This window comes from Culex quinquefasciatus, chromosome 1 (genome assembly GCF_015732765.1).
Source record: "Culex quinquefasciatus strain JHB chromosome 1, VPISU_Cqui_1.0_pri_paternal, whole genome shotgun sequence".
Taxonomy (NCBI): Eukaryota; Metazoa; Arthropoda; class Insecta; order Diptera; family Culicidae; genus Culex; species Culex quinquefasciatus.
This window is the reverse complement of record NC_051861.1, coordinates 6463372-6477569: the sequence shown is the minus strand read 5'-3', so window position 1 is coordinate 6477569 and position 14198 is coordinate 6463372. Positions and strand designations below refer to the sequence as shown.

The 14198-nt window shown below is 42.1% G+C and overlaps 1 protein-coding gene across 1 annotated transcript in view; it reads right to left on the bottom strand.

Annotated features, from left to right (window-relative positions):
* LOC6036777 (sodium-independent sulfate anion transporter) overlaps positions 1-14198 on the bottom strand; it is a 32690-nt gene that overhangs the window by 7998 nt on the left and 10494 nt on the right. The gene's annotated exons all lie outside the window — the stretch shown is intronic.

Here is a 14198-nt window from a genome sequence, read left to right as displayed (position 1 = left end):
AGGTTGCGGAAGGTTCCGCTGGGAATAGAGTTATCTACGTGCGCATGTATTGCGTGTACGTACACGAAAAAGATTGAGGTTAAATTTTGTACCGGCCAGCAAAACAAATGGCGTGCTAGTGTGCGTGAGATCGGGCTTAGATAACTCTATACCGGGACGAAACGGTTAGCTTTTGTTCGTTATCAAATCACAAACAACAAATAGCACAGACAAGTAGAGGAATTAAATTGAATATCATTTCAAGTAGTTTCAAAACTTTACCATGAATTCAGTGTCATAAAATGTCTAATTTCGTTCAATCAGATATGAGTTTGAGACTGCTTTATCAACAGGGCAACAGATTGCGCTAGTGGGCAATCGGTTTCGAAAGAAAGATTTACTATTTTTTACTATTTTCCGAAGAATGGTGCCGGTTTATCTGTGGTCAAATGTTACCATCAACATTTACCTTGCTGTCATTAAATTGTTAAAACAGCTTTAAATTATTTTGAGTAATCAAGCGATAGAATGCTTTTATATTTTAACTTCAAAATTTCTAATTTAATCACAATTTAACAACAATAAAAACAACACACTAGCAACATTGTTGAGGGCATGCCGCCCGTTTCCATATAAATCAATTTTCCCGACAGTCATACGCCGTAATGTGCCGCATCAGCAGCGGGTAATGATGCTTGTTACAAAAATATCAACTTTTTCACCTTTTTATTCCCCACCCGGTTCCGGAGAATCCCAACCCTCTGCCAGATTGAATAAACCTGCATTCATTCATACCTCACAGCTGACAGCTAGCCTGCCATCTCGCGGTGGAATGTGGCAAAAGTGTGTTTTCCCCCCTTTGGCGTGTTTGTCAACCTGTCAACCAGCAGCGGCAGCAGATGAAACCGGACCAATCCGGCTTGAAGGCGTGTTGAATCACGTGAAAAATCTGCCGTTTGAGGTTATGTCGGCGACAGCTTGAAGAAACTTGATACTGCGTGTGAGAGTTGTGCGCGGCACAGACAAGTGGACTTGGAGATTGAAGCGAGGGTAATTTGGCAACACTGCTCAATTTTGATTTTGACAGTTCTAGTTCTACCGGCTTTCTGCCGGTAGGTGGCAGTACTAAGCTAAATTAGGTCAAATTTTATTGTGTCTTTTTGTTTGTGTCGCAAGTATGATCAAGTTCTTGTAATGACAGCCGTTTACTTTGTAAATCACATTGTCTACCGCATGTCCGCGACTTGGGCTGCTAATATGACTAATTGTTTTTATTAGCTCAAATCGATCCGCTTGGTGGGCGTAACCGATCCGGGATATGACCTAATGGGTCAACTATTTTCTACTGGGCCCATGTCTTGCAAGAACTCAAGAGCCGTGGGAAAGCATGAATTATCGCACAATCTAGGTGCAGTCAGTTTGAAGTGACTTTTGAACACATTAGTGATAAATAATCCAGATCTGCGTGTCCAACTAGGGTTACGTATTGCTAGACCCGGCCTGACCTGTTCTACTGCCCGCAAGGAACCATTGTTTGTTCTAGCTCCAGTTTGCGATATCATTTGATTGACTAATTTGTGTGTGTTGTACTTCGAGTCCGGCGGGTTGTCAAACGGGAAAGCGTGGCCAACTCATAAATAAAATATCGTGCGGACACACGCGACTGAATTATCATTAATTGCGATTATAATTTCAAACAGAATCGGTCCCACTGTCACTGGACTGGTCGATTTTGTGATGAACTAACAAACTAGTTGAACTGTTAGTGGAGAGATCCACTATGAATAATTCAGCGATGGATTAGCGGGCGATTTACTAAACTTTATTAGACTGACTTGAAGCAGCTGTCAAAAATGGTTTTAACAAACTTATTGAAAAAAAAAATCAAAACATGACATTTAAATACTAACAAACGCCAGAACATATTTCGGGAAAACTTCTGCAGTGTTGCCATTTTTTAATAACTGCCATCGAACAGAATTTCCTGTCTTGAGTCACCAAATTGTGTTTATTTACAAAAAATCTATAAAACTCGTCTAAAGATGAGGTCAACCACCAGAGAACCTGTTGTAGTGGAAATTGCTAATACATTCCGGAGCAGTTACTGGAAAACGGAAATAGTTGACAATTAGAGCAATTACAACAGCAAACCTTTCGTAGGGCTTGGTTGACTCCGCCACATTTAATGTAAGTTTAACCCTTTCAGGCCTGAATTTTTCTGAGCTGTGTTAATCTACAATTTTGGTACCAGTAGTTCATTTTTTCCATGAGTAAACAGAAACAGGCAAAAAAAAGTTACATTTCATTATTGGACGTTCTGGGTCCTCCAAAGTGTCCTGGAATATAGATCTTGGAGTCTACCGCCGTAACAACACGATTCTACCAAGTTTCCGATTATGGTTCATATTCAGTGATGTCCCTGGGACCCTTTGGCAACACTATGAGCTATGTGGATCACTTTTGGGATGTTCTGGGTCCTCCAAAGTGTCCTAGAATACAGATCTTGGAGTCTACCGCCGTAACAACACGATTCTACCAAGTTTCCGATCATGGTTCATATTCAGTGATGTCCCTGGGACCCTTTGGCAACACTATGAGCTATGTGGATCACTTTTGGGATGTTCTGGGTCCTCCAAAGTGTCCTAGAATACAGATCTTGGAGTCTACCGCCGTAACAACACGATTCTACCAAGTTTCCTATCATGGTTCATAATCAGTGATGTCCCTGGGACCCTTTGGCAACACTATGAGCTATGTAGATCACTTTTGGGATGATCTGGGTCATCCAAAGTGTCCAGGAATACAGATCTTGGAGTCTACCGCCGTAACAACACGATTCTACCAAGTTTCCGATTATGGTTCATATTCAGTGATGTCCCTGGGACCCTTTGGCAACACTATGAGCTATGTGGATCACTTTTGGGATGTTCTGGGTCCTCCAAAGTGTCCTAGAATACAGATCTTGGAGTCTACCGCCGTAACAACACGATTCTACCAAGTTTCCGATTATGGTTCATATTCAGTGATGTCCCTGGGACCCTTTGGCAACACTATGAGCTATGTGGATCACTTTTGGGATGATCTGGGCCCTCCAAAGTGTCCTGGAATACAGATCTTGGAGTCTACCGCCGTAACAACACGATTCTACCAAGTTTCCGATCATGGTTCATATTCAGTGATATCCCTGGGACCCTTTGGCAACACTATGAGCTATGTGGATCACTTTTGGGATGATCTGGGTCCTCCAAAGTGTCCTGGAATACAGATCTTGGAGTCTACCGCCGTAACAACACGATTCTACCAAGTTTCCGATCATGGTTCATATTCAGTGATGTCCCTGGGACCCTTTGGCAACACTATGAGCTATGTGGATCACTTTTGGGATGATCTGGGTCCTCCAAAGTGTCCTGGAATACAGATCTTGGAGTCTACCGCCGTAACAACACGATTCTACCAAGTTTCCGATCATGGTTCATATTCAGTGATGTCCCTGGGACCCTTTGGCAACACTATGAGCTATGTGGATCACTTTTGGGATGTTCTGGGTCCTCCAAAGTGTCCTGGAATACAGATCTTGGAGTCTTCCGCCGTAACAACACGATTCTACCAAGTTTCCGATCATGGTTCATATTCAGTGATGTCCCTGGGACCCTTTGGCAACACTATGAGCTATGTGGATCACTTTTGGGATGTTCTGGGTCCTCCAAAGTGTCCTAGAATACAGATCTTGGAGTCTACCGCCGTAACAACACGATTCTACCAAGTTTCCAATTATGGTTCATATTCAGTGATGTCCCTGGGACCCTTTGGCAACACTATGAGCTATGTGGATCACTTTTGGGATGATCTGGGCCCTCCAAAATGTCCTGGAATACAGATCTTGGAGTCTACCGCCGTAACAACACAATTCTACCAAGTTTCCGATCATGGTTCATATTCAGTGATGTCCCTGGGACCCTTTGGCAACACTATGAGCTATGTGGATCACTTTTGGGATGTTCTGGGTCCTCCAAAGTGTCCTGGAATACAGATCTTGGAGTCTTCCGCCGTAACAACACGATTCTACCAAGTTTCCGATCATGGTTCATATTCAGTGATGTCCCTGGGACCCTTTGGCAACACTATGAGCTATGTGGATCACTTTTGGGATGTTCTGGGTCCTCCAAAGTGTCCTAGAATACAGATCTTGGAGTCTACCGCCGTAACAACACGATTCTACCAAGTTTCCAATTATGGTTCATATTCAGTGAAGTCCCTGGGACCTTTTGGCAACACTATGAGCTATGTGGATCACTTTTGGGATGATCTGGGCCCTCCAAAGTGTCCTGGAATACAGATCTTGGAGTCTACCGCCGTAACAACACAATTCTACCAAGTTTCCGATCATGATTCATATTCAGTGATGTCCCTGGGACCCTTTGGCAACACTATGAGCTATGTGGATCACTTTTGGGATGTTCTGGGTCCTCCAAAGTGTCCTGGAATACAGATCTTGGAGTCTTCCGCCGTAACAACACGATTCTACCAAGTTTCCGATCATGGTTCATATTCAGTGATGTCCCTGGGACCCTTTGGCAACACTATGAGCTATGTGGATCACTTTTGGGATGTTCTGGGTCCTCCAAAGTGTCCTAGAATACAGATCTTGGAGTCTACCGCCATAACAACACGATTCTACCAAGTTTCCAATTATGGTTCATATTCAGTGATGTCCCTGGGACCTTTTGGCAACACTATGAGCTATGTGGATCACTTTTGGGATGATCTGGGCCCTCCAAAGTGTCCTGGAATACAGATCTTGGAGTCTACCGCCGTAACAACACAATTCTACCAAGTTTCCGATCATGGTTCATATTCAGTGATGTTCCTGGGACCCTTTGGCAACACTATGAGCTATGTGGATCACTTTTGGGATGTTCTGGGTCCTCCAAAGTGTCCTGGAATTCAGATCTTGGAGTATACCTCCGTAGCAACACGATTGTACCAAGTTTCCGATCATGGTTCATATTCAGTGATGTCCCTAGAACCCTTTGGAAACACTCTGAGCTATGTGGATCACTTTTGGGATGTTCTGGGTCCTCCAAAGTGTCCTGGAATACAGATCTTGGAGTCTACCGCCGTAACAACACTATTCTACCAAGTTTCCAATTATAGTTCATATTCAGTGATGTCCCTGGGACCCATTGGAAACATTATGAGCTATGTGGATCACTTTTGGGATGATCTGGGTCCTCCAAAGTGTCCTGGAATACAGATCTTGGAGTCTACCGCCGTAACAACACGATTTTACCAAGTTTCCGATTATGGTTCATAATCATGATCGGAAACTTGGTACAATCGTGTTGTTACGGAGTATCTCAAGATCTGTATTCAAGACACTTTGGAGGACCCAAACATCCCAAAATGATCCACATAGCTCATAGTGTTTCCAACGGGTCCCAGGGACATTACTGAATATGAACCTAATCGGAAACTTGGTAGAATCTTGTTACGGCGGTAGACTTCAAGATCTGTATTCCAGGACACTTTGAGGACCCAGATCATCCCAAAAGTGATCCACATAGCTCAGAAGGTTGCCAAAAGGTTCCAGGGACATCACTGAATATGAACCATGATCGGAAACTTTGTAGAATCGTGTTGTTACGGCGGTAGACTCCAAGATCTGTATTCCTGGACACTTTGGATGACCCAGAACATCCCAAAAGTGATCCACATAGCTCATAGTGTTGCCAAAGGGTCCCAGGGACATCACTGAATATGAACCATGATCGGAAACTTGGTAGAATCGTGTTGTTACGGCGGTGGACTCTGTATTCCAGGACACTTTGGAGGACCCAGATCATCCCAAAAGTGATCCACATAGCTCATAGTGTTGCCAAAGGGTCCCAGGGACATCACTGAATATGAACCATGATCGGAAACTTGGTAGAATCGTGTTGTTACGGCGGTAGACTCCAAGATCTGTATTCCTGGACACTTTGGATGACCCAGAACATCCCAAAAGTGATCCACATAGCTCATAGTGTTGCCATGGGTCCCAGGGACATCACTGAATATGAACCATAATCGGAAACTTGGTAGAATCGTGTTGTTACGGCGGTAGACTCCAAGATCTGTATTCTAGGACACTTTGGAGGACCCAGAACATCCCAAAAGTGATCCACATAGCTCATATTGTTGCCAAAGGGTCCCAGGGACATCACTGAATATGAACCATGATCGGAAACTTGGTAGAATCGTGTTGTTACGGCGGTAGGCTCCAAGATCTGTATTCCAGGACACTTTGGAGGACCCAGAACATCCCAAAAGTGATCCACATAGCTCATAGTGTTGCCAAAGGGTCCCAGGGACATTACTGAATATGAACTATAATCGGAAACTTGGTAGAATCGTGTTGTTACGGCGGTAGACTCCAAGATCTGTATTCCAGGACACTTTGGAGGACCCAGATCATCCCAAAAGTGACCCACATAGCTCAGAGGGTTGCCAAAGGGTCCCAGGGACATCACTGAATATGATCCATAATCGGAAACTTGGTAGAATCGTGTTGTTACGGCGGTAGACTCCAAGATCTGTATTCCAGGACACTTTGGAGGACCTAGATCATCCCAAAAGAGATCCAAAGGGATCGAAGTGGTCCCATATGGTCGTGAGGATGTGACTGGTAATAACTAAACTTCATTTGCCTTGAAAAATCGTTGTAAACCTGAATTATCTTCAACATTTTCTGAAGTTTCCAAATTTCAGGTTTTCAGGATGTTCTAGGTCGTCAAAATGGCCATTAACAACCACTCAAACATTTTTTCCTAGGTAGAGAAACTCATAAATTACAACTTTGCTGAACAATGTTATATGTTTTGAGCACTGTGTGATTTTATACAACCGAATTTCGGTATGGGTCATATATGACCCATCAGGCCTGAAAGGGTTAAGTCTATTTGTCTAAGCTGTAGAGGACCAATTCAGTTAGTCCCGTAACAAAGCTAGGAATTGATCGAGGCGTTAATTGAACCCATTTTTGAAGCACTAACATTTTTCCGCTTTTACAGCATGTAGTCAATTAATAAACATTTGATTAGAGACGGCCACGTAAGTGTCCGGGACCACCCCGTCCGGTCTGGTTGATACAGATTTTATGCTAATCACTGCTGCCTAATACATTTGTGGTTATACCGGACATCGATCGGTCGTGACTGGAAGGAATGCCCAGTCTCGACACTTTTGAGCGAACCGGTTCGACCCTTTGGACTACTTTTGCTGTGCGGGTGGATTGCACAGACAAAGGGATGTAGTTTTTGAAGAAATGCCTTTAAAAAATGGTCTTTGAAATTAAGACTATACAAATTGTCTTTAAATCTTTTTCTAACAGAAACAATTTTAACCCAGCAAGAAAAAAGTGGTTTCCAGCGCCGCCAGATGTTGATTTTCGGTACTAGACAGTATGGGCAGCTGTCAAAGCTTTCAATATGCAAATTCATGGTGGCACCTAAAGGAGGAAACTTGATCGTGTGAATTTTCCGCGACGACTCCACCCTCTGTTTATTATTTATAAGGGGTTGCGGTACCCACCGGTGTGACACGTGGTTCAACGAGGGGCACCGTGATCGGCGTATTAACTCGTTTGCAAATTTATTACCGATTGATTAATAGAGTGACTCCGTCGGGAATAAATTAACAATCAATTTGCGGACACGGGTCGGGCATGACGGGATGATCGGATTTAATGATAGGCTGAAGTTTTTTTTCTGGAATGTTGCAACATAACGAAACAATTTCGTGACGTCAGTTGTAACATATAGCAATTACTAGGCTAGCGCAGAATTCCCATCAATGCGGATGTTTTCCAACCAGGTCATTCAATTTTATTACCTTGAGTTGAACATGGTGAGAAAGGGTACATCCCTAGCTAATTATGGCTGGTCGAACAACCGGTTGTTTCTGGTTAACGTCACTACACGTGTTGCAGAGCTTTCGGTTCTTTCAACACTTGATGTTTTATTCGTAAAACACGGAACAACCAATAAACCGAATTCTGATGAAATTTGATCTGATGTTGCAAATACCTTACCAAGTCCTTTTATTTTTGAAAGTCATTACAGTCATCCCACAAATTTCGAACAGTTTGAAGATCATTTAATATTCAAAAAGTCAGAAAAAATCCAAAATTGTACATAATAATCGCTTGCCACAAAAATGATAGAAAAAAAATCGATTTTTGTTGGCTTACTTTTCAATTTCGTAATAAAAGTTTTGAACTCAACGATCCTGCGGCTCGTGTCACCATGCATTATTCAAAACATTGCAAAGCCATCCAATAAACGTCCATAATAATCAATAACAGCAATCACCCCGAGAGTGATCAACCTCCCACAAACACTCGCCCCACGAGCAGTTGACGATCATCAGCCCTCATGACAAATAGTTTACAATTTTAAAATGGAACCAACGTTCGTCACGTGCCGCGCTTAACACATTTCAATCGTCTTTTAAACATCTGACGAGACTTTACTGCGAAAGCAGCTCACGTCGCCGCACGGCAATATTGGGCAAACAAACAATTCTGCCGCGAAATCAAATAAAATTTCTTTCATCGCAAAACGTCGACTTGTTATCTGTACCCCCGCGATCTTTGCGTTTGCGAAGGTCTGGCCAAGGTTGTGACGTTTATGACCCAAACCCCCCTCGCAATGACTTTCAAAAGTTCGCGAAATAACAAAAAAAAAATCTTGACACCAATTGGGTTTGAACCCGAACCCGTTGAGTGACAGCCGCGGCTCGATACCGCAACGTCACAGTGGCCTGTGACGTCATCGAGCGATTTGTAAACAAACAACACCCGCATCTCAAGCTTTGTTTACGTCGTCACGTCACCTTGCAAGCGCGCGCGCCTCTCCGAACACTTCCTTCTCGCGGCATGACGCTGCAACCGAAGTCGTCGTTAACAACATAATCACCAGGTGTAGACGAACGCTAAAGAGCGAACACGATTATAAAGGGTGCACACTTTAGTCGGTCCGACTAGCTCGGTTTGGATGCCGTTTTTGATACGTTGTTGATCGGTGCACTCCCATGTAACCTGGACGCACATAACCCATGCTAGCCTTCCTTTGAATAACTTTGCTGTTGAGGTTATGCATTCAACGAAAAGAGAGAACAACTGTCAAAATAGTTGAAAGAAACGCCGCAAAAGCAAGCGATGGCATCACTGTCACCTGTCACTCGCGTACACGCAAACTTCAACCCAATCAAAACGCTAAATCAGACCCTGCTAAGTGGATCGGGTCGGAGGTGCTGTGAACCTCCCTAATTGGATAAAAAGAATTCGAACGCAGCAAAAAAAAAACAGCTGTGTACCAGCGCGAGAGTTCACGCCAATCGAACGGTAATTAATTTTTGTTGCCTCTGTTTGGAAGTGAGGTGTTTGCAAACTGTTGAACACGCGGTTCGCAGAACAAATTAGTGCTGTGCGTGCAATTAACCCTGCGCAGACACGTTTAGTTCCGTTTCAGGGTAGTACTTTTCGTGGTTTTTCGAAGTAATAAATTAAAAACATTTACGAGAACATTTATAAACATAAGTTTGGTTTTTTTTATTTTGAGGAGCCATTTTTGCTAATAAAAATTAAAAAAAGAGATTCTTCAGAAGGATCAGCATCTCAGATTCAATGAGTTGATATTCTAATTGTTCGATTAATTTGAAAGATCTCATCAACAGTGAAACATGGAATACATAAAAAAAAAGTCTGAGAATGGGCATTGTTTAGATAATATGAGTACCTAGCAGATTGCTAATCGTTCGCTATTTCGACTTAAATTTGTAATTTTTATAATTTTTGTCATTTTTGTAATTTTTGTAATTTTTGTCATTTTTGTCATCTTTGTCATTTTTGTCATCTTTGTCATTTTTGTCATTTTTGTCATTTTTGTCATTTTTGTCATTTTTGTCATTTTTGTCATTTTTGTCATTTTTGTCATTTTCGTCATTTTCGTCATTTTCGTCATTTTTGTCATTTTTGTCATTTTGATCATTTTGGTCATTATGGTCATTTTGGTCATTATGGTCATTTTTGTCATTTTGGTCATTTTCGTCATTTACGTCATTTTCGTCATTTTCGTCATTTTCGTCATTTTCGTCATTTTCGTCATTTTCGTCATTTTGGTCATTTTGGTCATTTTGGTCATTTTGGTAATTTTTGTCATTTTGGTCATTTTCGTCATTTTCGTCATTTTCGTCATTTTCGTCATTTTCGTCATTTTTGTCATTTTTGTCATTTTGGTCATTTTGGTCATTTTGGTCATTTTGGTCATTCTCGTCATTTTGGTCATTTTGGCCATTTTGACCATTTTGACCATTTTGGCCATTTTGGTCATTTTGGTAATTTTCGTCATTTTCGTCATTTTCGTCATTTTCGTCATTTTCGTCATTTTCGTCATTTTTGTCATTTTCGTCATTTTCGTCATTTTCGTCATTTTGGTCATTTTGGTCATTTTGGTAATTTTTGTCATTTTGGTCATTTTCGTCATTTTCGTCATTTTCGTCATTTTCGTAATTTTCGTCATTTTCGTCATTTTGGTCATTTTGGTCATTTTGGTCATTTTCGTCATTTTCGTCATTTTCGTTATTTTGGTCATTTTGGTCATTTTGGTCATTTTGGTCATTTTGGTCATTTTGGTCATTTTGGTAATTTTCGTCATTTTGGTCATTTTGGTCATTTTGGTCATTTTGGTCATTTTGGTCATTTTGGTCATTTTGGCCATTTTGACCATTTTGACCATTTGGGTCATTTTGGTCATTTTGGTAATTTTCGTCATTTTCGTCATTTTCGTCATTTTCGTTATTTTGGTCATTTTGGTCATTTTGGTCATTTTGGTCATTTTGGTCATTTTGGTCATTTTGGTAATTTTCGTCATTTTGGTCATTTTGGTCATTTTGGTCATTTTGGTCATTTTGGTCATTTTGGTCATTTTGGTCATTTTGGTCATTCTCGTCATTTTGGTCATTTTGGCCATTTTGACCATTTTGACCATTTTGGTCATTTTGGTCATTTTGGTAATTTTCGTCATTTTCGTCATTTTCGTCATTTTGGTCATTTTTGTCATTTTGGTCATTTTCGTCATTTTGGTCATTCTCGTCATTTTGGTCATTTTGGCCATTTTGACCATTTTGACCATTTTGGTCATTTTGGTCATTTTGGTAATTTTCGTCATTTTCGTCATTTTCGTCATTTTCGTTATTTTGGTCATTTTGGTCATTTTGGTCATTTTGGTCATTTTGGTCATTTTGGTCATTTTCGTCATTTTGGTCATTTTGGTCATTTTGGTCATTTTGGTCATTTTGGTCATTTTGGTCATTTTGGTCATTTTCGTCATTTTCGTCATTTTCGTTATTTTCGTCATTTTCGTCATTTTCGTCATTTTCGTCATTTTCGTCATTTTCGTCATTTTCGTCATTTTCGTCATTTTCGTCATTTTCGTTATTTTCGTCATTTTCGTCATTTTCGTCATTTTCGTCAATTTCGTCATTTTCGTCATTTTCGTCATTTTCGTCATTTTGGTCATTTTGGTCATTTTCGTCATTTTCGTCATTTTGGTCATTTTGGTCATTTTGGTCATTTTTGTCATTTTGGTCATTTTCGTCATTTTCTTCATTTTTGTCATTTTTGTCATTTTTGTCATTTTTGTCATTTTTGTCATTTTTGTCATTTTCGTCATTTTCGTCATTTTCGTCATTTTCGTCATTTTCGTCATTTTTGGTCATTTTGGTCATTTTGGTCATTTTGGTCATTTTGGTCATTTTGGTCATTTTGGTCATTTTGGTCATTTTGGTCATTTTGGTCATTTTGGTCATTTTGGTCATTTTGGTCATTTTGTCATTTTGTCATTTTGATCATTTTGATCATTTTGTCATTTTGTCATTTTGGTCATTTTGGTCATTTTGGTCATTTTGGTCATTTTGGTCATTTTGGTCATTTTGGTCATTTTGTCATTTTGGTCATTTTGGTCATTTTGGTCATTTTGGTCATTTTGGTCATTTTGGTCATTTTGGTCATTTTGGTCATTTTGGTCATTTTGGTCATTTTGGTCATTTTGGTCATTTTGGTCATTTGGTCATTTTGGTCATTTTGGTCATTTTGGTCATTTTGGTCATTTTGGTCATTTTGGTCATTTTGGTCATTTTGACATTTTTGTCATTTTTGTCATTTTGTCATTTTGTCATTTTTGTCATTTTTGAAAATCTCCTTTCAAGAAAAAATTTATATAGAATAAAAAAAAGCGATGAACAATCAATTAAATTCAAGCTAAAATCCCCTGCAAGTTGATTCAGCGAATTATGAATTTTAAACAGATCGTTTTTCCACCACACCTGACCTGCGGTTTTGCCAACGCATCTAATGGCAGTCCAAAAGCACCGTCGTCGTCGTCGTCGTCAGCTATCGTGCGTCAACCTGAACAATCAGATTTTCGTTGCAAACTTCCCAGAATGCCCAACTAATGTCCCCTTAATTGCGTCAAATTAGCCGGAATCACCGCAGGATGACTCGGCCGTGACATTTCAGTACCGTTTGTCAACCCGAACTTGATCTGATTTGCGTCGAACCTTTTTTCCAAAAACGATCTTCACCGAAGTGATCCCGGAAATCGGTTAGACAAAGAGACTGTCGCGAGCGCATCACCCTCTTCGCCGGCCCAAACTGGATCGGTCACGTGAATGTCTGCAAACCCTGGCGCCAAGCCTTCTCCAAACTGGTTTCGCCCGGCGTCAACAACTCACGGGAGGTGTTGAAAGGAACACCTTGAGAGAAGGACGCGCCCCCATCAATATCGGGTGAAAACAGAGAGAGAGAGAGATGAGGTGATCGAGGAGGTGATCACGTGCAGCGTGCGATCGATCTTAACGACGGCGATAGGTCTGGACCGATCCGGTTCAAGCAGCTTTGGACGGACCATAACAGCATGCTTGCATTCACGTGATCCTTGCGTGTTTGACGTAGACCGTTGTCACTGGATCGCGCGATAAATCTTCGATCTTCTTTGTCCAACCCCGAAGACGGGTTGATCCTGCTGAAGTGCCGTTGTTTTCGGTGTACGCGGAAGCGATCTTCGCACAAACAATAAAGATCGAGTCCACCAAAGAGGCTCGCCTCCGGCAGCGAATCAAGGTTCTTCCGGATGCTTTTGGGGGGCAGGGTAGATCACACGATCTTACGCTAAACGCCGTTATACGGCGTAGCTTGCACTTTTTTTGGTCACATCCATTTGCATATAAACATAAACAAATGACTTCGCTCGTATATACGCAGATAACGGATCGCTGACGCGATCGCGATCGAGTTCCGTTCCGTTCTGTAAATGGATCGACTTCCACCGGCTAGTTTATGATCTCCGCGGCAATAAAAATGACTCGAATGCCATGACATGAGTGACAACCCCGCGGCACGTGGACGCGCTGGAATGTTGATGAAGTTAGCGATCAGCTTGGCAGCGGAGGGGAGGGGATCGGTACTGGAACTAACCAATTTGTTACACCGTGTCTAGACGCGCGGCTGATACTACCATTTTCGCTACCGCGTGACCTTTGATGTAACTTTACACGGCGAGTACAAACTACCGCTGTGCGCGCGCAGTCTTCTCCGGAACGATCACTTATCTCGATAAGGGGAAGCCCCACGACGTAGTACAGTGATCGCGCGGCTTTGCGATCTTCGCTCTACCGTGGTACCTACCAGTTGATAGAACCAGCGGATCACTGTACCGCCTGGGAATCGCGCGCAATTATGCTCGGTGCGTGCGGTACTTGGAATACCCCGCGATCATGTAGCGATCGACGACGTGTTGAACAACCGTAACGGAAGCACACTCCAAGTCTGAGCTCACACATGGCGCTATTGCTGACAGCTAGACGCGTGTTCTCACATTGTTCAAGCTGTCTGGCTGATGTCTGGTCCGGCGTGGAACGTGCCGTTTTGCCGCTTTGGGCTTCTTTGTGACCAGAAGGAGATCCCTAACCCTCTTCGAGAACGTTCCGAGATTTACGCGATCGTGTACGTCGAAGCGTCTTATCGCGGTAATCTCTGACGTTGCGGACCGCATTTCCCTTTCGTGATGCTCTCATAGCTCGAGCGGGAAGGTTCCGACACTAGCGGTATCCGAAGTCATTAGAGAGAGATGTTTGCCCATTGTTTATCGAACTTGACCTTGGTAGGACGGGGGTGCACTTTG